The sequence below is a fragment of the Frieseomelitta varia genome, unplaced genomic scaffold, assembly GCF_011392965.1.
Source record: "Frieseomelitta varia isolate USP_RPSP 00005682 unplaced genomic scaffold, Fvar_1.2 scaffold_587, whole genome shotgun sequence".
NCBI lineage: Eukaryota > Metazoa > Arthropoda > Insecta > Hymenoptera > Apidae > Frieseomelitta > Frieseomelitta varia.
The window spans coordinates 241,735-267,880 of record NW_025110353.1 but is presented as its reverse complement, the minus strand read 5'-3'; the positions used below and the strand labels follow the sequence as shown (position 1 = coordinate 267,880).

Sequence of the window (26,146 nt, the reverse complement as noted above, 5' to 3'; positions counted from 1 at the left end):
TACTGGAAACTGTTTCATACGCCGTAGGCGAACCTGTATCCCGGCGTCTGCCAGGATTTCCCACGTGTCATAGGCACTTTATTTTCTGGCAATGGTAGCCGCCTCTTTCGTTTCGGCTCTCTTTGTTCGTTTCCTTTTCTCTCTCTCTCTCTCTCTCTCTCTCTCTCTCTCTCTCTCTTTCTTTCTTTTATTCTAGTAGTTTCCCGACGTGTACACCAAGTACCAGCTCAAGCTGCAGCACGCATATTCCCCTTTCGTTCGTTTCTTTCTCGTACGTTCTCTCGCCGAGTCGGACGCCATTCAATGCCAATTCCAGATGGATAAATACTGACGTTTTCCCAAGGGTAACGCCGTGGCGATCGAAGCCGATCGGATTTTGGCAAATCGACAACGTCTTTTGCGCGCGTTTCTTCTCCGATTCTAACGGACTCGAGAGTCTAGCCGAGAGAGAATCCTATTTGGATTTCATTACCGTGGCCGCGTTTAATTAACACGCCGTCTAATCTGGACGTGGATAACCGAAATCCTGGCGCGATTCACCGTTTAACAATACCCACACACGCGGGCTGGCGTGTATGACGCGTTTTATGTCGCATAGCGCGTCCGCCCGTGGATCCTCGACCTCGCGATATCGCGGCGGAATAAAAAGGAAATTTATATTTCACACGATCGTGTTCCGAATCGGTAAAGATACGGGAACCCGGCAGTAAAAATTTCACCGCTAAAAATTCTTGCTTCAGACCCGGCTGAAATAAAAGCACGCCTCTCGACACGGGGGCTTCTATATGGTGTCCTCTGGAAAGAGACCCGGCCAAACTTTTAATACGTATCTGTCCCGAGAATTTATTATATTTGGGATAACAGCTACTTTAAACAATCTAAAACGTAACTTAAGCAACCTAATACGATAAATATTTCCTGATAAATATTTTGCACAAATTTCCAACGTCATCTGACACTAATACAAATCAGAATGAAGCAATTATAATAAATATTTCTCGATAAATACTTGTACTTTCATTTCGCACAAACTTACAATAAATGTTTGAACTTTTATTTCGCACAACTTTTTGCACTTTCAACGTGTCTAACACAGACGCGATAGAATTACAATTAAGCGGCGTTGAAACGTGATTTTACAAGTTAATAGGTGATTTTACAACGATCAACGAAAACGAAAGTTTCCCATTGAAAATCACCACATAAGAGCGATCGCTTGCTTCGCGGACACCCGGTACGATGCGAATCCGATCGCTCGCGAGCTTGCCCGCCCATTCACGGCTACGGAACTGCGAGGTTCCAACACAGACACTGGCGCACAGGTTCCTTTGAATTGAACCACGCGCGGTTATGGACGCTGTCCACTTTGATGTTCGTGCCGATGCCGTGGAATCGGCCCCGGCCGCGCCGATGGATTTCCACAAAGTAAATGTCGGCGGCAGGTGGCTGTTGGCCCGCCGTTCCACGGAATTCCCCACGAAATCGTCGACTGCGTAATCGCAGCGCCGACCTTTACGCGCCGCGGGAGGCTACTCCGTTTGCGCTCGCCTCCCAAAGGCTATCGTTTGCCTAAAAGATCGCCGATTCCTGTACGTGACGCCGCGCGGCCTAACAGACTCTGTTCCAACACGTCAATGAAGTTTACGAATTTGAATTTAAAATCCTCCGTGTTTGGAAATCAAACCGCTTCAAACCGCTTCAAACCGCCGTAAAACTCGTTGCTGTTCGAAACTTGAAATTCGATTGTACATTCGAAATTAATTACGGGCTTTGGGTTTGTCAATCGAGGGATGAAAGTTATCTGGGAGCGAATCGTAAGAGAAAGGGATCGTAACGGTTTCCAAAGACGCCCGTCTCTCCTAACGAGAGATTACTCCGGGCCTCGCGGCGTAAATTAGACGAGAGGATACGCATCAACGTTCGTAAGTTTCAGGATCAGCGTCTTAGATACCATTCTATCGAGAACCTCTTAGCATAGTATATTTTCCTACAATCCTCTTTCCAACTATAATTTGTAGCGATTCTCGTGGATGTTTTTCTTTTTCCCTCGATAATGTAAGAACAAGCACGTGCGCGTACGGAGTCTCTGCGTGCAACAATCATCGGGCCTTAATCCTCTTAGGCAATCGTACAATCAGCTTGCGTACAGCCGGCTACGGTAAAACGATCGCGAAGCGCGAACGAAGCGGAATCGACGAAGGAAAAAGTGTAAACGCCGAGGTATACTATAAACGATACTAATAACGCGCATTGTTTGTTACGTCGCGAGAGAACGATAAGAATATTATTTAAATTACGTTTTTTCATGCCATTAGTACGCGCAGCCAACTGGCGAATTACAATTTATCATTCGCCGATGATTACAAATAATTGTAATGTGACTCTAATTATTAAATAATTGATGACACGAAATTGTTGCACGGTCATTTCGTTGATTATTGAAATATTTAATATGATTCATCATGAAGATTAATAAGCTCGTCATTACGGGAAAACAAATTGCCACGATGATGTAATAGACGGGGCGGCCTGTTCAGAAACGAATTAATTCAATGCACCAACAATTTTACGCGCAACCGTGCCCCCGTGTGTGTTTCTTATTTGCTCTCGTTTCGTCCCGCTCTCGTTTCTTCCCGATCGATTTCACATTTCAACGAGACGCAAGAAATTTCGTACGTGTTTGCGACGCGTGAAATTATTCGATTCGAATCCGGTGCTTTCGCAACCTTTAGCGGTGAGCGAAGCTTTTTTCTCCACGCCACCCCCCGCGCGCCTTCTTTCCCTGATCGGCTGGCATACGTTTCCGCCGCGCGTTGTCCCCGAAAGGCATACTCCACGCTTCGTAAACCGATATCGTTCGAACGTTCGGGCTTGAAATTATTACACCGGTCATCGATATCGCGTTTCTCGCACGGCCAGATAAATTAATCCATCGCGCAATAATAAACAATTCATCATCGACCCGTTATGAAAAGCGACGCGTTACGATCCGCTCGGTACGGCCATTGAGCTCGCATATTTCGCAAGAAAACCCGGCAAAGGCCGGACCACGCGGCGCGGTTACCACACTCGCGCGATTGTTCCAGGCATAAATAACCGCGGACGGTGGTGTACAACCGGCGCGCACGATAAACAAATAGGCCAGAAATTATTATTAAAATGACCGCAGACAGCAGGGCGTAAATCATCGGGAGAGAGGTGGAGCACAAAGACGCGGGGCGAAAACCGCGAAACCTCGGACAGCGTCCCGTGACAGTGAAAAACATCGGCGTTCATCGGTACGCTTCTCTTCGGGGCGAGAATAGCATTCACGGAAGAGAGGAGAGAGAGCACAAAGTGTTCTTTCAGCTCTTTCGAGGAGAAAGCCCTCTCTCTGTTGGAGAAGCCGCGCGTAATGACACATCATCAACAGCGGTAACTCGTTCCAACTCGTGGACCGATCGCGATTCCGATCGAGATCGCGGAACGGTGATCGTGCAGAGTGGCCGCGCGCCACGTTTCTGGCCCACGTGTGGTCTCTTGAGAGTCACCCGGCCCGGCCCGGCCCGGCCCGGCTCTCCCAGCAGAAATAAAGTTCCACGTTACGCTGCAAAATCTTGGCTCTGAGGGGGGATCATTGTCTACCGTTGGCGACCTGGACACGGCCACCAATCGCGCGGCCACCAAAACGCGAACGGTCCGTTAGGGGGTGGGAGGGAGGGTGAATCGAGGCAATGCGACTCGACGCGATGGACTGGTATCTTTGAACGGCGCGTGGTTAGCGGAGAGATTGATGCACTGAGAGTGAAGGGCTGTCCGTCCGTGAATACGTGAGCACCTGTCAGGTGCATCGGGCATTTCAGCTTCCTGTGCATGTTCCCGCTTCTATTCTCGATAGACACGGGCCGCGGTTCGATAAGTAATGCGGAACGATGTAGGTGTTGCTGCAATGGACAGCACGGGACACGGCACTTACGATCGAAAGGCCGGCACCGTTCGCTAAAGCCCTCCACTCGATACAGGGTGACGCGGTAATAGCATTACGACAGAATCGTTGCTGGCAGAATCGTGGCCGCGTCGGTATGGGCGGACTCAGACGACGCTAACTATTCGTACGCGAGATAATGCACCGTCTGATACCACGGTGAATCCCACCCGAAGTTTCCACTCGTTAGAACCTAGTAATTGCGTTAGAAATTCATCGTTTCTCGCGGCGAGAATTTCCAACTTGTCTTAGCTGCTGATAGTGAATCAAGGGCATCGATACTCTGGCCGTGATTCGATCCAAATTCTCGTCTATGGAACATTTTGCGAATTTGAACGAAAATGTTTGCGTATAAATTTCGCACGCGTTCAAATCTGCTCGGTGAAAATACCTATCGCGAACAGAATTTTTTTAGACCACGATCCATGTACGAAAACTAGTAACGTTTCATAACGGTCCAGCGAAGAACCGATGCGATTCCGAATGTATTTTTGGGTCAGCAGAAAGGGATATCAATTAATCGCGTTTCTCTTTGACAATCGTTCGACGGGCCACGAGCAAAAAGAGTGCAGGAAGCACTCCGACGCTGGAATTCGAGTCGCCGGGACGTCCGACCTCGTCAAACATCGGCATAGCTTTTCCGACGGAATCGATTCTACCTGTCGTATGCGCGGTTCGAGAGTTGAGATATGACGTCGTGTGTCATTAGGTACGTCGTTATTCATTAAACCGGCGTTCTAGCAGAGGCACCGATCCCAGGCCGACTCTCCTCTTTCTCTTTCAATGTGAAACGTCCCGCGGGAGGGCCGGTCTGATTTTCAGCCACCATGGTTGAATCAATCGGCTTCATCAGTTATTTCACGAGCGTTGCACCAACAAATGCACCAAACAAGCCGCAAAAAATATTTAGTAACACATAAATCTCCTCACCATAGACGCGTATAAATGGAAACTAAAAATAAATCCAAGTTATCACGTTCTCCAGGAAGTTGACCCAGACAATTAAACAGATACACATCTACGGACAGGACATTCCATGGACAAACCAAGTCAAATATCTCGGACTTACACTAAGATAGTAAACTGAGATGGGCACCAGCAATAGAGAAATGAGCAACACTTGTATACCCGATTTGAAAAGAATTTACCCACTTATAGGGAAAACCAGCAAATTAAAAACGCAAATCAAAATCAACTTATACCTGATCTGTATCCGACCGATAATAACATAAGGCCATCAAGTCTGGGCAGCAAGCACACATGTACAAAAAACACAGCGAGTACAAAATAAGTTTCTAAGAATAATACTAAATATGCCTCGAGATACCCCTATATTACTAGTCCACAAACTAGCAAAAATACCATAATACATAACCGAGTACATCCGGAGCTCAGTCGCAAAATCATACGACAACACTCACCTCAACCCATTAATTAAAAACATCGGTAAAGATCGAAGACATTCCATTAAAATGCAAGATCAAACTCCCAAAACACATAACAATCGAGAATACGCAAGATTAAGTTTGTACCTATTATGTGCAGGTTATTTGAAACTTTTCCTGCGAGCCCCACAATAGGAAGATATCAGAAAGAAACAACAACAGAAACATCACCCACCTAAATAACTTAAAGAGCGGAACAAGCCTCAGGCACTGTAGTAACCACAGGACACTAACGAGAAAAAAAAAAATTGCACCAACAAAGACCAGCCAAGGTATTGGCCAAACCCTTCGTTCACTCGCGTCGCTTTCGATTCTCGCGCGATTATTTCTTACTCTGCGTTATACCGTTACTTCCTTTCGATGCTAACTGGAAGGCCGTCTGCAGAGTTGTCGTTGCCAGCGGAAAAACACGTTTACGCCAGTCGTGCAGACTAAAAAAGATAACGCTCCGTTCTCATTTCGCTAAGTGCTACTAATCGCCCGTAACCCAGGCCAATCTTCTCTCCGATCGAAAAATCCAATTTTTTCCAGTTATTTTTCTTGCACGCAATAAATCCATCGACAGCGAGTCGGTCGCCTACGAATTACCACGGCGCCGTCCTGTCGCGAGAAACCTCGTCAGATTCGATCCGTCTCGACTCTTATCGCACACCCGTTGGATTACTATTCCGGATTTGCAACAGTTGCAAAGCTCCGCGCGTCGAGGCCGGTGCTTGCGCGTAGTCGTGACGAACATCTGAGCGAAATGCGTGGAAATAGCCGAGGCGTGTGCGTGGTGAGTAACGGTCTTTACGAAAATTACGAACCGATCCCTTGCCCTCGAGCGGATGGATTCGATCGGAGCAAGAACTCAATCCGCGCACACACGTACACAAACACTTGATACGAAGCTGTCGCTTCATCGAGATCACGTCGAGCCGGCAATTAATCGACGCTGATCACTCGGGGCCCGGATTCATTGTTATAAATTGTAATACACGCCTTCCAAGCGATAGATAGAAGCTTCCCATTGAGTTAACGAGGCGAAACCGTTAACTCGTGGATCCGTTGCCCCTTCTAGGATCATCCGAAACCAGCCATCGTTAACTCGATGCGCGACTAGAAACAGACAGACTTTTGCTTTCCAATTATACGCACTGATTTCTATCGCGAGTCGTTGTGCTGTACGTAGCGCGATTTTTTTTTTTTTTTTTAGTAACAACGATCGAGTCTTGAATCTTTCTTATTTACGAAGATTGTCATTGTTTCGAGTTATGCGTACATTGCTCGCTGCATTTTCTTTGAGATATTATACAACTCAACGAACTCAACGCAAATACAGTTGTTCTCGTTAATAATTATATCCACCGCCGAGTATCATAAGGTTAGTTACGGTTCAAGGTACAAGTTCACCTCCGGTTCTTTCCACCAGTTTTCAACCGTAGAAATTCTCTTCTTGGTAATATCACAGCCGTGTTCGCCATTATCCCTAGGTTCGTCCATGCCTTCGATATATACCTTTGCTCTCCGAGGAGCAACACGTCTCGCTGCTTTCTTTCTTCTGCTCTATCCTTACCGGTCCTGTTGATTATTCTACTTGTTTATGCACACATGTTACACGAGAAGAGTGACGAGGCTCTCGTGTACCCGCGAGATATCAAAACACACTGGCGGCCGAGCCAAGGCGAGGAACGCGTATTCGCGAAAGAATACCTTGGGGGCAACGCACACAGACGCCGCGACGCTGACTTTGCATCGACGCTGCGCCAACCGAAGGTGTCGCAAATAACCACGGTTAATGAAAATGTATATACACGACCCCGTGTAACCCACGGCCGCGACTTGGGATTCGCGACTTTGTTGCGAAAGAGTCTGTCGTTTCTTCGAGCCGGATAATTGGAATAATAACGCGTGTTAAAGTCGGATAGGTGTATGTCAAACGTAGAATCGTTGTCGTAAACAAGCTATATACACGCGAGAAAAACGTGCTACGCCAATGGTTGGGGTTCAAAGAAATATTAGAGGGAACGTCAAGTAGAATCGCTACTAGCCAAAAATTTGGAATTGCTTTACTTTCGTAAATTTTTTTACCTAAATGGCAAAAGTCTGAAGCATGTTTAACCGGTTAGATATTTAATACGTTAAGCAATGCTGGTAATCGCCAGGTCTACCGACTTCCGTTATTCACGGACTTAAAATCTAGACTTTTGGCCTGGCCGGTATCGCGACGAAAATTTTCCGAAACGTGAATGCGCGTAAGGCATGGCATACACAGCGTCTTGACGGCACTCGTTTTTACATGATCGTTATCGCTCTCTCGTTAGAACAGCGTTACACGCTTAATGTCACAGTTACAAAATTAGAATAATTCAACGCGTTATTACGGAACGGTGTTAGCCAGCACGTTTGCTATTATTAGTAGGCTTACGAAGAGAGACGCGTCAAAGGAGAGACTCGAGAGTTGCCCCGGGGCAACGTGCATTTACACGGTGCATCGGCGGTGCATCGCGCCGCGCGTCACAAATAACGGTGACTAATGAAAACGCGCATTCTATGGTCTCTCGCAGTTTTGCGCACGCGTGCGCGTCAACCACAATAATCAATTGTAATCCGTGCAAATCACTGTGGCAGTGAAATAAAACAGCCTCTCGCCGCACTAAACAGATAGTCCAATTTCGTGTGATTCTATCGGCTCGCGCCGGGTGTTCCTGCAATCTCGAGCCGTTTCGCTTTCAAAGAACATGATCATTTGAAACCTCGATGATGAATAAAATACTATCATCTGATACATCTATATTACTCAACATCGTCGTAAAATCGAAAGAAATTGTTTCAAAAGTTGAAATGTTACATTATAGTTTGTATTTTTGTAGGTAGCAAGGAAAGTTACTTGAGAATTTGGAATTTTTTAAACTTCATGCAATTGGAGAGAAGAGATATATACTTGTAATACCATTTTGTAATCACGGTTATGTGAAAATTGTCTGAAAGTATACTCGACGATTCTTCAACATCCGCGTAAGATTAAAAAGTCTATCATTTGGTATTTATTAGCTCGAACGATCATTAAAAATTCCTGTTCGAGGCATGTCACTGCGCACGTACGGGACAATTCGTTTTCCCTTTTCACGAGCGTGAGCGAGCGTCGATAGCTCGAAGAGATCGGATCACCGATGATAAGCAGATAGAGGCGAAACGCTCGGTAATACCTGGCGAAGATCGCGCGGAAAGGCGCGTCGACGTCGAGGCTGCATCGTCGCGCGTTTACAACGGGCGCGCGGCAAACAACGGTGACTAATGAAAACACGCGTTCGCTCATCTCCTAGACGGGGCGCGATAAGTTTTTGCATGATTCATTGCGCCATTACACCGTACGGTCGACGACTCAATACGCGGTCATTGCGTTACCGGCGATTTATTGCTCGGTCGCCAGCATCCTCGCCGTTCGAGACTGGTCGCGAATTCGCGAAAAGACGAAACTTAGACGCCGCAATATTCCGCGAACACCGATCACCGGACAGTCGCTACGCTTTGTAAATTGTACGCCTAGGATCTTGCGAATACGCCTCAAATTCATCCAACGTTCAACACGCAGATGACAAAGTTGGTTGAAAATTATTCACGAGTGAAATTCTCTGATTTTTGAGTGGCGAATGCCAGACTAGCTTCTTCGGGATCGCCGAGCGCTACCCGCTGAGCCTCGTGTCATCCCGACGTTATTAATCCGAATGAGTGGGCGCAAGCGTAATAAACGAACGTTCGCAACGCGTGTTCGTACGCGAATCCCTTGTACCTGCGCGCACGATCGCGGCGGGCACTTTTCATTGAGCCGCGATTTGGAGCGGTGTCACGCACGGCATTAATATACCGAGAATTATCTAATCTTTCGTACGTGCTCCGTTGGAACGACTCGACTCGGCGCGGCGCGGCGGTTCCATCTTCGCTGCGTGAGTCATAGGTTAGCTTACATCACGGGCAAACGTCGGAGAAACGGGAACAAGGAACATGCAACAGGGAACGGTGGAACACTAGCCGACTAGTGGCGTTATGTAGCCTGTAATTCCCCGTTGACCGCTAGTCCGAACCCGTAGTTCGTTACTAGTCTCGTTCCATGTGAATCATACGCGACCTTAATACAACGCTCGTAATGCAAAAGGTCGGCGAGCGTGCGTTCGTAGCCGGCTTCGATAAACCTCGCGCAATGTGGAGTGTGTGAGTGTGTGTATGAGAGCGCCAAGTGTGTGAAACGTACACGCGTCACTGCGTTCGAACGTACGCGCCGCGAATCAGGCATTTCTCTTCGTTAACGACCGATCGGTTACGTTATTTCATTTACATCTTACACGAGCGACTGGCCATGGTTACGGTGTCGCGATGCATTCGCGGTATCGCCTCTCGGCTTTGCCGAGTTTATTAAACAGTCACGCGCTGTCAAAACCGCGTTTAGCTCGGCAAATTAATTATCGGCTCAGCCAGCTGAATAAATCACGCGGATAATGGATTATTGATTCGTCAAAAGAGCGAGTGCACGAGGCACGAACAGTCGTTCGTTCGATTTCCATGTTCTATCTCCGATTGAAGCGAGTCCCTCATTTTTCCCTCGGACGCGTACGAAATTTATAATCTAAATCACCGGGCCGGTGATGATGAACGGCGCTGGAAGCGCACGCTCGAGAGCGCGTGCCGCGTGCAAAAACTCTTTCGACGTACCGCTTCGGGAAGGAATATTCTCGCGAGAAGGTTCACGGACGTTCGCGAGCGTTCAACGAGTTTTCTTTTATCAACGGTTAACGGGCGAACAAAATCGGACCTACAAGAGAGAGAGAGAGAGAGAGAGAGAGAGAGAGAGAGAGAGAGAGAGAGAGAGAGAGCACGGCGTCGGCTATCGGGGACTTGCGTCCTATCGCGTCGGTCGGACGCGTTGTTCGCGCCGCGATTTTTCGTAGAAAAATTAGATCCACTGGCAATTTCGCGTCGAGATCGTTTGCACGCAAACGTCAACCGATATAAAAGCTGTCCGATTTCGATAGTCTCGCTTTTCACGACGCAACGAGCGAATCGTTTCGCGCGCGCCCGAACGACGGATCGATTCCTATTTTCCTTTGTAATTTCCCGCGGAATAGTACCGTTGCGTCGAGGACGCTTAAATCATTCCGTTATCATCGTGGTAATTACCGGGGCCGCTTTGTCGCTCGAAAATTGGACCGCGATATCGACGGCCAACTTTTTCGAGCCAAACGAGCAGCGTTGTTTCGAAACGTTCGGCTCGACTAAATAAACGCGCGGAATGATCAATGGAGTAATACGCGAAGAGTGATTCAACGTCGCCCGACGACGTTGAATTACCGGCAATCTGTTCGCCGGTATGAAAAACCGAGGGGGGCTACGTGTTGCATCGCCAATAATTTAAGGTTGTCGAGTTAAACGACTCATCTCGTGCAGGTATTAAGGCTGTTTCGTTGGGCGAATAAAAATCTAATAATATCGACGATAAAATAGTCGGGGGGAAAAAGGTAATTTATCGAACGAGCTGGCACGACGGCTAACAAAGGGAATTTCTCGTGCAATCGCATTTCTCATTTACCCTCCCTCCCCCCCTCCTCTTTCGAATTCGACGCTCATCCGTTATTGCTCCGATGCGAATGTTAATATTAAAAATACACAACGTATTTATGTTTGCAAAACGTCCAGCATCGGCCGATGAAAGAGCAAGCTCCGGAGTAATGAATATAAATTTCTCGGGATGTAATGTGAAATTACGCGGATGAAAACAGAGGGATAGGGTGGAAACGAGGGTCGATAGTAACAAGAAAAAAGATGAAACCTTCGTCACCGTTGCGACGAATGCGTTTGAAGCAAACGCATCGGTTCAACGTATCGGACGTAGTCGTTGAAACTCGTCGTTAATCCCGTGCCCACACACGGGCACGTCCGAGTTTCCCGTCCCTCTCACGAAAATTACGAACGGTATTGTGAAATCTTTCCTGGCCTCCCGTGCCCGAGCGAGAAAAAAGGAAAAAAGAAATGTTTATCCCCTTACGGTCGCTGTTGGTTCGAGCGCTAATGACGACGGTTATTAGGAAGCGGGCCGAATCTCTGGTCTGGCGTGCGTGCGCCGCGCGAAAGAGAAAACCGGCGAGAACGTTGCGGAAGAAGAGGCCGTTGCGGGGAACACGGCAGGAGAAACGGTCATTATCGACGATGACTGGCAGCAGGGTCATCGTCGCCTGTAAGGTTTAACGCTCTTTTCTGAGGGTAGCTTAACAATGTACGCGCTCGGTGTGTACAAACTCGCCGAAATCATTAACGCGCGCTGGCCGATTTAACTCGACAACCTTCTCTCACCTCGTCTCACCGGTGCCTCGCCAAGTTTTCACAGTGTGTTTCCTCACGCCTTCTATCGAACTATCTCGATGTTCGTCGAATGGAGGAATTCTACTTGACAACTGAAGCAAGCCAAGTGCTGGAAAAACGTAAGAAATTCGTGTTGGACAATTGGAAACGTGAAATCGTTTCGTTACGCGTATTTACTCCTTATAAATTGCGGCTGAGAAATGCAGGAGATAGGGATTAACGGGACGGGAAATGATCAACGATATATAAATATCAATCGCGCGAACCCATAATTGGCTAATCGTGTAAGATAGTACCAGCGAGGTAACATCAACGACGATGATAACGAAACGCCGTTTACCATAATAATAATCATCACGGAATCGCGAGTAAGAGCGTCGCGCAGACCTTTTCACGGGAGACTCGGTGTGTTCCCAGCAGTAATTGTAATTTCTGTTACGCCTCTGCGTAGTTCGTACATAACAGGAGCGCCGCGGCAACATCGTGCCCGGTATAATAATCGGCATCGTAATACAATCTGCGTCGACGTGTAGAACTGGCTCACGTACCTCACTGAATCGCGTAACTTTATTGGAAGACGAGAGCAGGAACCTCGGCGGTGGTTATCTCCGGCAGCCGACAGGGACAAACGGACGAGCGGGCCGAAAGCTTGAAGGGACGCAGACGGAGCGAAAGGGGTTGCTTCTAATAGCCCTTAAGTTGGATAAAGTTGGCCATTGTGCGCGCCACCCGGCCGTACGTGATCAGTTTTACCCTTGGATAATCACACCGGCGCAGATCTGACCTACCCTCTCCTTTCGTTTATTTCCTACGTAGGAGCATCAAGGCGGCCTACGGGGGTGAAACGAGAACGAGCGTATAACGGCAGGGATTAAGATTCGTGGCTGTAATTGATTGTTGAGCCGCAGTCAGTTTGCTCCTCCGCTGGCAAATATATCGCTAAACTTTCAACGACCGCCCACCACCCGTTTATGAAAGAACGAGGGTGGCTCCTAATGAGACTCGCGCTCAGAAGACTTACCTCGTAATATCCTGTGATGGAAAGTCGTTGATACATGGGTATTCTATGGGACGACATTGACACACGGTTCGGGAGAAGCCGAGTTCATTTTTCCGCGCTCTATCCTCGCGATGAAAAAATTATCGTCTCATTCATCACAGCGAGTTTCAACAACGGGTAATTCGTTTTATCTACAGCGTCGATTGCAGAGGAAAGCGTGAACGCGCGCCGGCTTTGAGCGCTCGCGATTGTTCTTCAAAGGAATAGATTATTACGATCGCTAGCGATCGCTGAAAACAGATTACACAGCTTTCGTAATTCCAACATATCGCACGGATAACTGGATAATCGGCTTGCGTGTACTTCACTGTTTAGCGCATTAAGTAGATTGACGATACTTTGCAACGTGTCGCCTCGTTTATTCGAATTAGCGCGCTCTAGAATCGATATCGTTTCCGCGTGATGGAAACACCGTTAACGAAATATTCCATTGGGTGGAGTCGTCGATGAAAATCTCATCGCGGGAAGCTCGATTAGTAAGACGCGTGGTGAAACGAAAAGACGTTCGTTAACATCTCGGACTTTGTTCGGGATCGCTTCCGTGTTGTCAGGTCACCAGGCAGAAAAATAATTAATTAACATCGCTCGTTTAATAATTCTCCCGCTGCGTTCGAAACGCAGCGAGTCTTTCATCGGAGTTACTAACGCTGATATAATCCATACGCCTCGTCCGACGATTAAAACGATGGGATCGATTAATCTCGCGGTTATCCTCGGCTCTTTCGTTTTCCAGTCTGCACGTAATCCGCGCGATGCTGCTTTGGGTTTCACAGAGAGATCCATAGATCCTTTTTCTCTTCCTGCCTCCTCTTCGCCGCTGCCGCCTTACCGGGAAACAAGTTGGAGTTTACACCGGCGTAAGCGCCAGTCACGCCTGAACGCGGGGGATGTTCTCTCACGGCGCTGCGGAATACAAAATGAGAAAATTCTGAACAGGCGGAAGTTGCCGGGAAAAAAGAATTCGCGCTCACGTCGCGGACTCGTTTCCTTGACATTTGCAACGTTTCGTCTCTCTTCTACCTTTTCGTCTCCATTTTGGATGACACTCGTACTCCGTTTCGAGGATATTTTTCCTTGCAATTTTATTCCTATTCGGACACACAAGAAGATCCGCTTTACCTTTACCTTTACCTTTGGTCTTGGCCGCCTTAACGCGCGCATAATTCGCGACAATCTGTTTAGATTTCCAAACTAGGCGGACTTAGGCGAACGCATTAACGTGTACCGTTCGTATCTCGCTGGAAAGTTGGAAATATCCAGTTTGGCACCGTTCGTGGATGGGAACTACGGGGTGAGAGAAGTTGGAGACAGAGAAAGAGAGGATAGATAAGGGAGCGAGGGAGGGAGGGAGGGAGGGAGGTGGTTGTAAGAGCCTTTTTGGTAAGTGAAGAGGATACGAGGGGCATAGGTGGTGGATAGAGAGATGGAAGGATAGAGAAAGGAGGTTGTAGAGCGTGGAAGCTACGTTTAATTGGACGACTTCCAGGAGCTGTGGAATTAGGAGAGAGCTGGAGCTGAGCGACGCGTTCCTTTGGAAGAGCGGCGGGACAGGGACGAGGGCACAGCAGGAAAGAGGGAGCGAAAGGTGCGTAGGGTGGATAAAGGGCGGCTTATCGGCTAATGTCACTTTAACATTGTATCAAATTATCAGCCGCCTCGCCAGACCGACGGATTAATTAAGCTAATTATCGTTTACGCTTGGACGAGTGCGCAGCCTCCCGGCATGCCCGAGGAAGCAAGTCATTTCGCGCGTATTACAGTTTACGCCGAAGTGGCGCGTTGTTGTTTCGCCGCCTTCCTTCACACCTCGATGCGTGTAACTGACGGCGATGCTTCTCCAGTTGCAGTTGCGTTTCCCACCCTCGTTTCGTAAGCGAGAACGACGATAACAACGAAGACTGTGCACGATGGAACGACGAACGACGAACGTAACCCGGACGGGTGGATAGAGGGCAGAAGAGAGGTCGGGGACAACGAAGAAGCTCGATGACAACCTAGGTGGCACGGTGTGAGGCGTATTTATAGCCCGAGCCTCCGCTTTATCGTTGTCCCTCTTGTTATCGAGCCGTCGTTACCGTTATTGCGCCGATGCCTGCAAAGCGACGAGACGCGTAGATACCCGCGCGATACCGATCCGAGAGCAACGAGATTGGACGAGTAAATTCCGCGCTTAAAGTCTTTCTTCGCTGTCTGAGGACGTCGTTAAGGCTCACCGAGAACTCACGCTGCAGCTTCACGAGGCAGCCTCACGGTTAGAGAGTAACGCAGATTATATCGACGCGCTGCGAGCGTATTTTCCCCGTGCGAAATAAACGCCGAGCTGCCCGGTCTGCAGCCAGGCAAATAAGCCTGGAATAAAGTTAAGGGCCAAGAAGTGGATTAATCTTAACAACGCGAATCTGCTTTAGAACGCGATGAACGCGCGGCGAATATATTCCTTCGGATTGTCGGTTCGATCGGAAGCGATTGTATCTTTTCGTACCTTTCTTTCACTTTGGCTTTCCTTTAAACGGCGACGGTTTTAAACGAGAAACGGTTTTCGCGGAAAGGAAAGGAAAGGAAAGGAAATCTCCCCAGATGAAATGCCGGTGGTTTGCTCTTTACAGCGACTCTAGACCGCTCCCGTTCTCCGCTCTCCACCGCCGTCGCGGTATAATGAAGTTGCCCGAACAAAACATTCATAAACCTTGCTTCAGCTTGTTTTTAAGCTTCTTCGACGAAACATTTTGGAACAAATTTTCCAACGGCAAAGGTACACCGCGAATGTCTACCACAGACAAACTAACGATCGAATAAAAAAACCTCGCTCAGCAACTTGTGCTCCTCTTTTTTTCTTTTTCTTTTTCTTTTCCTTCTCGCTCTCTCTCTCTCTCTCTCTCTCTCTCTCTCTCTCTCTCTCTTTATCTCTCGTAAAACGAACAAGACGAACGAGTCCTCGACCTAGCGAAAGAAAAAGTGAAGAAAGAAAGAAGAAAATAAAGAGAGGTTCCTTCTGCCGGTGAAATCTCGTACCGATTATTATCCGTCGACTTGAAGCAAGCAAATTAAAAGGCTAATTAAACGATTAATACAAGTGGATAGACGTGGCTCCATTCTTGTCCGACACGGAGATCCACGCGCGTGTAGAAGTCCACGCTGGCTGTGGACGGTCGTTTAATGAAGACGATCCTCCGTGCGTTAACACCGACCCGTTCATTTGTTCCCAGAAAAGAACAAGCCCGGGTATCACCGATGACAACGAGGATCGACCGATGAATCAGGGGAGGACAGGAGGGTCGCATTCCATCGGATCGAGATTTATTTGCCGAATAAATGTTGAGGAGGTATTTTTAATGGCCGACAATAGTGGCCCGATAGTGATCTCAGAAACGTATTGTCGTTGAACGTCGTATATAATCCCAGAGGCATCGACGTAACCAACAAAACGAATACGCTCTCTCCTTCGCCTCTCTTTCGTCTTCTCCCACGTAACTCTCCTTGTTTCACCTCACCGTCGAACGCTTATCGAAAGAAAGAGAGAGTCCCTTTACTTCTCTTTGCTCCTTCGACCCGCGTTTATTCACTCGCTTATTTCCTTTCTCTCTTCGTTCCTCTCGAGCCTCGTGCAAGCCCCTCTCTCGTTTTCTCTCCTTTCTCTGTCTCTCGTTGATTCCCCTCTCGCCGATTCGCCGCAGCATTCCTCACCGCTTCTTCCCTTTGGCCCGTGCGGTGAACTATCGCCCCGCGTTCACCTGCTCCGAACTTTCAAGTCGTTTCTTTTGTGAATCGACGTTATTATTATAATCGAATACTTGTCTCCTAGATGGATATCCTTTCGTTTCGTGCGCGTCAATGCCACGTTAAATCGGGACTCGCTTTCCTCTCCTCCTCCTCCAAGACCCTCCGACTCCGCGAGAGTCTTGAACTCGGACGTCGTCTGACTCTAGCGCTTCGCTGGTTCGAAGCAATTTACACCAGCGTCGAAGCCGTATATCCCAAGCGCTTATCTAAGATACTCGATCCTGTATTTCTTACGCAACCGACGTGCATTTTCGATCGTGGCTACCGATCGTGCCAACGTTCGTGTTTCCCCCGACGTCTCCGGTGTCCGCGAAATTTATCGTTTCATTATCCGAGATCAACTGCTCTTGCGACTCGCTCTTTTTCTCTCCGTCGCGAAATTAACATTTCCCCATGCCAAGAGGAAGAGAAGAAGAGAAAGAGTACCCAGCGTATAGAAAAGAGGATTTCACGTCCCTCGGCGAGTTTCATCGTTTCACCCCGTGTTTACGCGTGATAAAGGTCACAGTAATAACGACCGGTAATGGGACTGCGGCAAGACCACGAAGCCAGTGCCGCGCGGATTCATTTTCAATTTCCACATCTCCGGCAACGCATAGCCCCATCGTATAGCACGGTGCTCGCGTACAGCACCGACACGGTACACAGATTCCGCGTACACGGACCGCGGTACTTAGCTCGACGTTCCACCGACTGCGTGCCAGGTTCCACGAGGTTCACCGATTATTATTGATGAAGTACCATCGGCCCATAAGCAGCACGCATATTCCGCGGCGAGGATACAGTTATGATTGCTACAAGGAACGGACCCGACACGATCCACTAACGCACCACTTTCGGCCGTTATTAACGTGAGAAAACGTGGCTGTATCGTTCTCCCTCTCACCGGCCAACGCGTATCTTCGTAATGGATACGATTTTCCATACTGCGGCAACTGACGCCAGCCGGATACGGCTGTACGTACATATCGAGAGTACGCATACGCGCAGCGCGTGTAGATCATCAAGACGAATTCTCGTTTTAGCCAATTCGTTCGTCACTTTTTTTTTTATTTAACACGTTAAGCGCGGAGCTGAGTTTGCTGGGCTATCCGTTCAGGCGGCGATCACTCGATCACACGAATGTTGGATTATAGGGTGTAAACAGACTAGATATCGCTGTAACGACATTGTTTCACTTTTTATTCAGGAATGACAAAAGTATACAAATTATAGACCAGAAATGAGATTAAAGGTACATATTAGAAGATTGTTTTCAAAAAACAATCAGTTTTACAAAGACACGAAATATTACTTTTTGTAACATGTGTAAAGCCAAGCCTTATTTTTGTTTAGAATGTTTTAAACTCCATTGACACTACAAGAAGAAATTATTTTTATTTTAACCTTGATTCAGCTGGTTCCACAGACAGACGCCGACCGAAGCGAAAAGTTCACTGTCAATCCCCGGGGATTGACGCCGCGCTTAACGCGTTAAAAAATTTTTTTCTTTGCACGTTAGTTTCAATCCGCCATAGGGCTACGAAATTGCGCGCAACAATAGCTATTAGCAAAAAAGAAAGACGATTCATCCGTTCCTAACCGAGGCAAATTACGACGGTGGATATGGCGGATCGTCTCACGCTGATTTTCGCGAAAGAATCCCCCATTGACTCGGAGAGTCGTGGGACTTGATGCGTGCGACTGTTGGATCGTGAGACTTTGTACGAAGTAGTCACAGCCCAACGCTGCCGGACTTGACGTATCTACCAGAGACTTCGCGTTCCGTCTGACGACCAAAGATCGTCACTACTGCGCTCTCAAAGCACGCCGGTGCTTTATAGCTTTGCTCTCGCTAAATGATCTCGCAACGGAAATTCCTGCTAGATGCGTATCGACGAGACGAACGCGATTTCAAACAATTTCAAACCGTTTTGGGTAATAACACCGTCCTGCGTACAGAGGTAACAACCTCCTTATTTCGCGTATGTACGGGCGGATCGACCGGTTGCAGACGATTTTAATCAAAGAACCCGGCCGATTCTCGAAATGAGATTAGATAAGACGGATAAGAGATACAGCGTTTCAGTAATATACAGGTCGAGCAGTTCTTTCTGCGCGCCGCAATTGCGCCGTGAGTCACGTGTTAAAATTCAGTCGCGGCCCCGAAACCGCCCCCTCATAAAGGAAGCGTCAGTTCATAAATTGCCCGCCCCCTCCCCTCTTTCCTTCGCTGCCTGGTTCCCCGTGTCCCTTCTTCTCTGACCCTTCCCATCCCGACGGTGCAACGATCTCAATTTTAAGGGTGCCAGCAGGAAACTACCACCCTCGACAAAACTTACTGAATTCATTATGGAGCGAACAAAGGCTTCATGGAAAAGCCTTGGGCGACGTGTGCACTACGCCGTACGAGAAGAAAGAGAAAGAATCGGTCTAGTCGCCGAGATCGTGTCGTCGTCCGTATCGGCGGTGAAACGATCGGTGAAAAATATCGTTATATCGCGTAGAGTGATGCGGGAAAAAATTTGTTCGCCAGAGATACGACGTAGATACGTACCGTGAATACGTACTTCTCGTGTAAAGACAGCCGGAATTCTTCGCACTCGACGTTAAATCATGTTTCAACGTCGGGAGAAAGGGAGGAAGATTGAGACAGTTGGAAATGATAGTGTAGAAATGCAGAACAACGTGGCGGCGTTACCGGAATCCTCTCCGGAGAAACGGTTCTCGATTGAACGTATTCGAGGTTAGCCCAAAAGCCAGGCTACACCTAAAGTGCATCAAACAACCGGTTACCGGTCTTCGGCTCCATTTGCATCCCTCACGAACGTATCAATAATGAACGCTGCAGCTTGTCTGGGGCAATATAGCGGCAAATTGTACGAAACGGAGGGACGGTTGAAGGGCTTCTGATCGTGTTTCGAAACGAAATCGTGGAGGAAGCGGGCCAGCGTGGGGTAATTGAAGTTACCCCTCACGCGCGTTCCACGACACGTTCAACGTGAAATCAAAATATAACCGTATAAGCGTCTGGCCTTGCCGAGAGTTCGCGAGGTGTCTTACAAGATAACGTGTTCATGGCTCCGCCCGTTCGAAAAGGACCGGGGGTCCACCAATGAAGATCTGAACCCACGGCGCGCACGCGACCAGTTAGGCTAAGGGCAAACGTAAAACTTACCGATCGGCAAGATAACTGGTGTTTAACACGCGAACCAAACCGCCATTAAGCCCGGCCCACCGTACGATTTCCACGCGGGTCCGCATCGAGAGTCTCTCTCCTCGGCTCCTCGCGGCGCGTCGACGATTGATTTACCGACCGGTGTGCCGGTGTACTTTTTCTCTTCTGGCAAGAGAGGATCGGAGACACACGCATACACCGCGTAGAGCAGACGGTGGCTCGAAACGCCGGTTGCGGATGCCTGGCGATTGCCGTGAATCGAGTTCGTTGCACCGTGGCTCGAAACGTCCGGAACAGTAAGATGGGATCGAGCAGGCGGATGTGATCTGGCTAGATCGGATCTACCTCTGCTTCTTCGCGTCGGAGCCTCGGCTCCTCGTGGTGCTTCATGGGAATCGATGTTCTCGATTTCTCGAAAGCGATAGTATTGATTGGAAGCTATCCGTCCGCTCCCTCCCTATAGTCTGGTAGGTTTAATTAATTATTTTCTTTCCCCTCGCCCCACCCCCAATCGCGTCGCGTCGTCGCTGACGTTATCGTCGTTGACGCGCGTATTGTTCGCCTCGATGGATTTAATGCCTCCTTGAAATTCAGTCTACGCGACTGCAGTCCGTCAGCCTGTACGCGATACGTCGCTCGTACACGACCGTCTGCTCGACGTGCGTGTATCTCCTCTTCACGGATCGCTCAGTTAATCGATTCAATTTCGGTGGGACTACTACCAATTACACAACGTCCGCGACTGCTAATTAGAACGGAGTCGGATGAATTTATATACGCGTTATCGCCTGACGCGACACGCGTCAGGACGCGTAAAGAAGGCCGAGTGTCGCCGAGTGTTCTCTCCCGTGAGAGACGGTTATCTCATAACTGCCTCGGCTATTCTCCACGCACTCTGTTCACTTCTACCGATTCTTCCTCGATATAAGAGTGCTCTCGGTCTAATTAAGATCCATTCGAGCCATTTTGCTGGAGTTTATCTCTGACTCGACCGACCTCCGATCCCGATAAGCTGAAGAATTCCACGCGGGGAGAGCTGACGTCACGCTCGGAAGATGAACGCTCGCCCGCGATGGTTCACGAGCGCTTCGTTTCCTTTGAATTCACAATGCTCTAATCAGAAAGCCAGCAAGTGGCCGTCGAGGAACGCTATGCATTAGAAAAGGTGGCTCGGAGCGAAAATTGAAGTAACGAGACTCGGAAAGCTAACTGAAGATTACCGGGATATCTTGCTTCGTTTTCGAGCGCGTTTACGCGGTATTACTACCGCCTTGGGCCGGGCCCAGGTTTCCGATTCACCTTTTCCCGGTGAAAATGTCTTTGAAATATCTGGAATTTCATTTTGATCGCGAGGTACGAAGATTCGAAGGAGAACGCGAGGCAGCGAGGAAGGAATTTCGGTAGAAATAGAATTTTATCCGGTGGTGCTCGCGTTGAAATCAAATTACCTCGCCGGATAGCAATTTGAACGTGCTACGTGGCATTAGACGTCCTCGGAATAACTCGGTTAAGTTTCGTCCGAACGACTTCCGTACAACAGCTTCAGCGGCATCGTGGGCTTGCTATCAATCGGAACAGCGGATTACTTACTACAAACGACAAATACACAACCGAGTCGGAAGTGAACTTAATACAACCGGCTCCTATCTATCTTCGCAACTAGTTTCCGTATCTCCATTAACTGCCGCCTCGAGTTGCAATACGTTGTTAATAACAATTCAACCGGCAGCTCCTCGGTGTGCCTCGCCGATTCTATTCGCGAGAGACAATCCTCCGTTTGCAGAGGACCGAAATATTTTGCGCCAGCCAGTCGTACGAATATCCAGATAGCGTCGTGATACAGGGAATTTCTCAGGGAGTTTCAGGCAAATGCGACCTCGCACGTTCGTAGGTTGAATTCTGTGATCGGCGTTTTTGGGGAAAGAGAAAAGGAAAATGCGCAATTTCGGGTTTGGTGGACCGAAATTGTGTCTAATAATGTATCGCGCCCTAGTGATAAGGTGCTTTCTTCTCTGCTTTTTTCTTTCATGTTTTTCTTCTCTTCCACTTTTGGGTTTTACGGAAACATAGTCAGCCACCAATTTTGATAAAAAAAAAAATTACACGTCAATTTTGGCATTTCCTTTTATTTAAAACACAATATTCCACCGGCGTGAAACGGCGATTCGCATTTTCGTATCGAGGTATTAAACGCACGTTTACGCTATTCCCAAGAGAAATCTAAAAAAAATCGTTATCAAAAGCATCGAAGAAGCTTTCGTGCAACGTTACAGAAATAATCTTCTTGCCTTTCGTACGAAAGAACAAACGTTTCGAATCTCCTACGTTTCGTCGCAGTATCCGTCAAACGTCCGATAATTCTTTTCCTCTTTCGCGTGGCGATTCCAACTCGCGAAGTAGTTGACTTCGAAATTGAAAATAACGAGGGCGGCGGGGAAGGGGCGAAGATCGAAATATCTAGGTGAAATCCCAACTACGTAAAACACGAGGGAATGCAAGGCGTCGGTTATTCCGCCGTATTAATAGCACGTACTCGGCTGCATCGTACATTTCTGCCATTCTGTGTCGAGGCTAGGAATCGTATCGGACCGTATCGTGATGGAGAACTCTCCTGTTGGTGAACGATGCAGAAATCGGTATCGGCGGGCGGTATGGGGTTCGTCGGATCGTGATGCGACGTGGCGACGCGGCGTAGCGCGCTCGGTGATCCGCCGTGCCGAGGCAGAAAACGCACGGGAATATAAATCAGCGTCGTAACGAGTAATCGATCAAGATAATGCATTGGGAATCGGTAGAAAAAGTCACGTGGACAGACCGATAAATAAGGACAAATAGAGCCGGTCGCGGAGAACGATACGAGAACAGCCTGACAGAAAAACGGCACGCGTGGCGCCCCATCGACGTTAATCTGCCCCCGTGTGCACGCGAAACCGGGAAAAGGACGGCGGTGGAACATGACGCAGAGAGGGGGATGGGGGGGAAGGGAAGTCGGGGGGGGGGCACAGGTGGTGGAATCGGGGAGCAACAAACAGAGAGGAAGACAGAGAGACAGAGAGGGAATGTGTCGCTGGATATACACGACACGTACGGCGAACTCCTTTTTCCGATCGTGTAAAAGAAGTTGACTCGCTGCTGGATTTACAGAGTATCGACTGGAGCGTGGCCCGAGGCCTCTCACGATGCGCTGTGATTAAGACGTCCCTGGATCCAATGGACGGCGCCGCCGAGACTGCATCTTCGAGAAACCAGGGAACCGGCAGCAACGTGCGAACAATCTTCGATAATGAACCGACCACGGAGAAATTTTGACAACGAGAGTGCGGCTCGGTGAGTGATATTTCCCTTTAACGTTCTAAATTTGAATGTCCCAGCGATCGAACTGTTAATACTACAGTCTACAAGTAGCGTTACCTTTGACAAAACCTTTGACGAATATGTAGAAAAGTATAGATATCGTACGTGTGCGGAAACGTTCGAAACAGCGTAGCTAATGTCTATAGAGTTGTTTTCAATAATGCACGTTCAATTACAAGCCACGGGACGTACGTGCAGGTTATTAGCAGCGCAAACTTGTACCGCGAAGAAGAGACGTTCCGAACGTTTTCGCGTGTTCTGCATGACGAATGACGTCTTGACGCCAGGGCGGTCTTGCTCACGTTCGGACGAAAAGAAGCTCGGCACGCCGAGGCGAACGCGGACGCTCGGCAATCGTCGATAAAACCTGCCTTTAAGCCAGCGATACCGTGATCCAATCACAAATCAATTTATCCGTCATCCGCTACAGGTACGATACAGAAAAAAATCTCACTATTGGGACGCATTACCCTGTGGATGTCTGTGATACACTACGTCTATTACGCTGTCGTATTAAAAGTCGATGCAATTTTTCGATTGGCTACGGTCGTCGGCCACAATGCACAATACTGCCGATAGAAACCGTTTGTTCGTTTTCTTTTCTGTTTTTTTTTTCTTTTTTTCTTTTTTTACGATAGGCTGGCTGAAACGAGTGCGTCGAAAGTTATCGTTCTAATTTGAGAAATTGCATCGCGGCCAATTTTTAACGATCGACTCCGATCGTCGATAGCCTTGAAAAAGGAAAATTTTAGAGGAACACCACTTCATTTCGACAGATAAGTTGCATGTTTGCAAAGTGCTTTTCACTCAGATGTTTCGTTTGCGAAACACACGATGTACATACATACGTATAACGCCGAATAGATACAAAGCCTTACTTAATGCACGGCTGTGTCGAAAAACACAACGGACGGCTATCTCATGTATCTTAACGTTAATGCGCTCGGCTACCCTCTACATACATCATCCATCTCTTTCGATCGGCGACGCGGATCTAAGACATCCAAATTGCATTTCGAAACAGCCGATAGACACTGTGACAGGTCATGAATATTATCGACGGTAGCGGGTCCACCGGGTAGTCTCCACGGCATGGATATTTATTTTCTCGAACGGCAGCGTAACGCGTGACGCAAAGCCGGATTAAAGTGGAGGGGGAGATATACTCGAAGGCTCCAAGAGCAGCAAAGGCTCCTGACTTTGTGCTCGAGCGCCACGTCTTCGAACTGTCGCCCGGTATTTTTAATTATTCATCGACCGAGCTATGCATACGTTGTTGCATTCGTTTCCATTCGACGACTCGTCGACTCACTATCGGACGTTTTCTCAAAGAACGAGGCGTCGATGTTCCAAGAACACGTTTCCGTGCGTTCTTTAATTAATACCAATCGTGCATGAAGTACTTTTCCCGCGGCGCTATAGCTCGTTCTCGCGTGTATCTCGCCGCCGTCTGTCATTTTCCCTTTCTTCGACCGTTTCTGCATTATTAACTTTCCTCCTTCTCGTGTCTCTGTGCGTAGAACACACCTTTGTGGACAAAGCCGGGACGCGCCGGGTTCGCTGAAAGTTTCCAACGACGAACTGGCAGTATCGTAGTGGCGATAACGAAACGACGACGCGCAATCGATACATGATTACAAGCCTCGGTTGTAAGAGGCGTGCGTGCACGCGTGCATCCGTGCATCGGCTCAGGTTCAATGAATGTTTAACGAGGCGGCGGCAGCAGGATGAACCCGCGTGTTTTGCCGAGGGAAACGGATCTTCGAAATAATGCCTGGCATTCACGGCGGCGGACCACCCTCTCTTTCCTTAAAGAAACGCGGCCGTCACGTGGATGACAGTTGTCTTTGTTGCTAAACAGTCGTAGTCACGCCGCCCGTGACGTTTATCTCGGCGTCGTTACCGCGAAATGTAATAACGTCTGGGAAACGCGAGCTGCACGTGACGTTAATTTGAAGAATAATCGCACGCATTCCGGGCGAACGCCTCCTCGTTAATTAACTCGCGGGGAAACTCTATCGAAACGAGATTACTCGTCGTGTTGCCGTTACTAGAGATACGTTATCGACCTTTATTTAGATTATTAGAAAGTGTCGTCGTATAAATCGTCCGAGATCGACGAGGTGTTCCATCTATTCTATCGAATCGCACTCGACGACGCTTCGTCGGAAAGTTTGTGAAAACCGCGAACGGCGCGAGAGGCGAAGGTGGAGTTTCTTCGTCGGGACGAAGGGGGCGAAGGAACGAAGCGCAGTCGGTCGCAATTAGCAGGCTCGACTCGGAAAGTGGAAACGCTTAGAGGTACCTTGTCAAGGGGGCAAATTGCAGTTTTACTTCGGCACGTTTATCAGAGACAGAGACAGAGAGAGAGAGAGAGAGAGAGAGAGAGAGAGAAAGAGAGAGCGCGTTCGCGAGATTGCAGGTACATGGCTGGCCCCGTGTTAAAACAAAGTCACGCCGCCTGGATGTCAGCCGCGCGGCATATGTACACCACCCTCCGCTCGTGCAAACAACGCGGTTTCACGCGGGCGCCAATTAGCTAACGACGAAAGTTTGGCGACGACGCCAGGAGGAACTAATCAAGATACCGTGGATACCGTAATCACTGTTGATACCGTTGCTAGACACGCTCGATGTCTTCTCTCGATCCTCTCTCACGACGTGCGCAACGTCTCGCGACGAAATGCAAGAGAGGCCGAATTCGCCAGAGCAGAGCCATCTTCGGTCGGTGTTTCTCGACGAACCATACTCAACGACGTTCGACCGTTCCAAAGTCGAGCTTTTTGATCCCTTTTCGAACGCGTACACTTCCGAGCCGACGCCAAGATCGAAGAATTTTACTCGTCTATGGTAATCCGAGCGAATGTGCATAAATATGCAGTATTTCTGGCTAAACGCTCCTCGATGCACCCTCTGCATGTTTAATTCATGAACAACTTTCTACAGGTCGGTCGAAACGCGAGCGTAACTCAAACGAATCGAATTTCTACTTGCTCATTCATCGCCCCATGGCTCCCGTTGGTTATCGATTAAAAATTTCCCACGCGGCCAGC

At 48.5% G+C, this 26,146-nt stretch overlaps 1 long non-coding RNA gene across 2 annotated transcripts in view; it reads left to right on the top strand.

The window, feature by feature from the left end:
• LOC122534338 overlaps positions 1-26,146 on the top strand; it is a 137,702-nt gene that overhangs the window by 14,711 nt on the left and 96,845 nt on the right. The window contains exons 2-3 of one of the 2 annotated variants that reach the window (XR_006307864.1): positions 16,009-16,125; positions 22,884-23,066. This is a non-coding gene — a long non-coding RNA (uncharacterized LOC122534338). The remainder of the gene's footprint in view (positions 1-16,008; positions 16,126-22,883; positions 23,067-26,146) is intronic. The other variant, XR_006307863.1, reaches the window with a different exon arrangement.